Genomic DNA, 3,837 nt, shown 5'->3' with positions numbered 1-3,837 from the left:
GGAGTTCAGACGTGTGCTCTTCCGATCTAAATCAAAGAAATTCTTAATTAGTATAAGTTTGGCTAAAGTTGGTACTAGAACATAAATAAAATATTAAAAATTTAAAAATTGACATTATTTTGAAAATTAATTTTAGATTTTTTTCAACTTCAAAGGTTGTAAAAATTTAAAAAAAAACATTTTGACTTGATCGAGGTAGGGGCTATAGCCACAAATATGCTGAAGATGTGGGCACAAGCCCAAATTGATTGGTTAATTGGTTTTCGAGATATCATGGGTACCAATTTGAAAAACGTGGTTTTGAGAAAAATGGGTTTAAAGTTTTTTGTACATGATTACATAGATTGAGACCACTCTCTATCAAGTGCTATGGCCGGTATTCATAAGTCGGTTTTTATTTCAAAGCCGTCTTAAGTAATGTCTTAAGATGCTAATACGGCTCTGTTATTGGCTTGTAACATCTTAAGACTATACTTAAGACGATCTCAAATATAAAAATTGATAACGAGTACAGGCCTATAACTTTGTTAATTTTGTGAATCGGGCTAAATCCTTTTGCAGATATATTTTTCATATCAAATACTTGCAAAATATGTAAAAACAAAAAAATCGATTTTTCCGATCCGCTAGACTAGAATACCTCCTTAAACGATTTATATTATTTTTCGCTAGAAGCAAAAATTGTATTTTCTCCAATAAAACATTTTTATATTACTAAAATGATTTTAATTCACTAAAATTTTTGTATTTATTTCTTTTTTTACATATAAATATTTCATAATTAACAGTTTATTTCGTTATTAGTACATTTATTTTGATGTGATTTCTTTCGAGCTTATAAATGAATGACAAGATATTTAAAGTAATAAATATATATATTTATATATATATATATATGTATATATATATATATATATACACACAGGGTGTCCCATTTTAATCGATTACCTCAAATATCTCACGCACTATAGGTTGATGATCGGATTTTGCATTCCGTGTGTATATGTGTATGTTTTACACATATCCGCACGCACACAATGTGCAAAGTCCGATTGCCAACCTCCTTATAGTGCACATCAGATAATGTCAAACATACATGAGAAAAATACAAGGGTTATTTCAAAATGCTGTAATTTTGTGAAAAAAAAATCGCAGCGACTTGATTTTTTTCTTTTTTTTTTTTTCAAATTAAAGAGAAAGATTCCAACTTTATGACGCTGGAAACCGCATCCCGGGAAAAATTTTAGCAAGTCCGTGCACTCGTTCAAACTTTGCAATTTTCAGTGTGGCAAACATGCTCTCAAATTTAACAGTTTACAGCAAGAGAGGTGCATTAAATTTAAAATCAACTCACTGTATCTTAAAGTAGAGATTTCAAGCTTTCATTTAAAAAAAAGTTCATCATTTTACGATAATTTTTCGCGGAGTTACCGTTAACCAAAGTTTATTAATTTTTGCTCAAAATTTTTCTATGCCATAATTTTTTTGAGCAGTGTATTTAAAAGAATTAAGGTGTTTTTATTTTTAAACTTCTTATACATGCTAGTTTATCAGTTTTTGCAATATGTTTTTTCAAATAAGATCCGGAACTTAATGCATATTTCTCATATACTTCCTGCAAATATTGTTGGCTTCTATTTTTTTGAGTCACAGCAGTTGCTACTTGCAAATCGGCAGATTCTGTTTAGCTATAACAAATATTTTTGGGATTTTTTTGTTATGAGAGCATTTAAACTCTCATTGGTTTGACTTAAAGCTCCCATTGAAAAGTTATGAGCATTGGCAGATAATTTTTCAAATGTACCTTTTAATTCTTCAAAAAGAATGTAGTTTTCAAAACCACCAATTATAGTAGTACGATTATAATCAGGATTCGTAGTATAGCCACATTAATGTTCACAATTATTATGAATATTGAAAACATGATATGGTATATTTTTTATGGCTACTGACATTTTCTCTACGTTTCCTTTATTCTGTGATATAGCATATGCTGTGAAACATCTTTGTAAATATTTAATATTATCTGAAGTTAATTATTTTATCTGGATCTTTTGATATATCTATTTTATACAATAAATTTGTAACACCTTTAGCAGTATGATTTTTATCTGATTGCTTTAATATTGGATGGTCAATAACTTTCCTTATGGCAGAAATACTAGAACTGTCATTATCTCCTATAAATACACCAACTGCTATATTTTTAAATTTTAATAAAGTGCAGTTCTGTCCGAAGGAAAACAGAAAAGTCAAGATAATATCAATTTGACGTCAAATTGATTGAATTTACTTCATTTTTTACATTTTGATTAAAATCTAGATTTTAAATGACTAAAAGAATGACTTTATATTGACATTTTTTATAGTCTTCTTATAGGATCTTTTTGATTTTTAGAAAAATGTGAACGTTTCTCGATTGTATTTATTTTAATTCCTTTATTTCAAATGCCATTTTGCATATACAAAAATAAGTCTTACTTGTTAGTAAAAATTGTAACTTCATATTTGTTTATATTTTATATGTAAACTTTATATTTATGAACAAAATAGATCTTAATTAACACATATTCCATCTTTTTGATCTATTAAAAAGATATATACCATTAATTGGTATTAGACGGGGAGCTGGCTACACGGATTTCAAAATTACTCGGTACAAGGTCAATTTCTACCTAAAAAGGTTCAATTACTATCGCCATTAACGAAAACGCACTTCTGCCGTGTCGCTTCCGGGGACGTATAGGTATGAGCGGGGTGGACAAACATGTAAATTTTTACAGCTTATTAAAAGTATTAGTACAAGGCTGAAACTTTGTAGAATTAGTGTCTAATGTTCCGAATAACATATCACAATGGCAGAAATCTAAATGGGGGACAAAGCACTGGACGAAAGGGTTAGTTAAAATTGCGCAAAATTAATGAAAATTTAAAATACTTGGTACAAGTCTGAAATTTTATGTACATATTGTTCAAATCTTTAAAAAGCAAAATGGCAGAAGTCTAATTGGAAGATAAGATCTTGGCGGAAGCCCGTGAAAAGCGAGGTTTACGCATTACTTTCAGCAGACAGTTGGCGCTAGCGATTAATTTTTTTTATCTTCTTTAATTTATCACGAAAGCTCGTATTCAATTAAAACATTAATTACTAAAGGCAGCATTGTAATAAATTATTTATCAAATTAATTTAGTTTATTCATAGTAAAATGAAAGTAAAGTAAGAATACAGTGTAATAAAGTATAGTAAAAATATAGTAAACGAGTAAAATTGTATGTCATTTACGCATATGAAGCATGTAAACAAAATAATGTTACAATTTTTTAGACTTAAAATAATAATAATAAATGCAATATTAAAAAATATAGTAAACGAGTAAAATTAATTGTATATAAATAATAATAAGTATTGTATATAAATAATAATAAATGTATACATATATATTCGTATAATAATACTAAAATATTAAAATTCCTTACAACGCAATAATAAAAATTATTAATAAAAGCATATTAAATTAATGTTATATGTATATACAGAGCGTCTCATACTCAATGGTACAGCGCTTGTGAGCAGGTAGTGCGGACCAAACTGAACAAAAAAGTCCTCTATCATTTTGCGATCTTTGCAATAGTTATCGAGATACTAATCATTAAAAAAAATTTACGCCAAGTATATACAAGTGTATCCATTATAGATACGTCTATACAATTAGTGTATACATTAGATACGTCTTTTCTAAACCAAAAATATTATTTTAACAAATAAAAGTTGTCCAAAAAAATTGTCCAAAAACAAATATGGGACCATATATAAATTGCCAAGTATTTGATTAGACA

The sequence above is a fragment of the Wasmannia auropunctata genome, unplaced genomic scaffold (genome assembly GCF_000956235.1).
Source record: "Wasmannia auropunctata unplaced genomic scaffold, wasmannia.A_1.0 LD336051.1, whole genome shotgun sequence".
Classification (NCBI taxonomy): Eukaryota; Metazoa; Arthropoda; class Insecta; order Hymenoptera; family Formicidae; genus Wasmannia; species Wasmannia auropunctata.
This window is presented reverse-complemented; position numbering follows the sequence as displayed.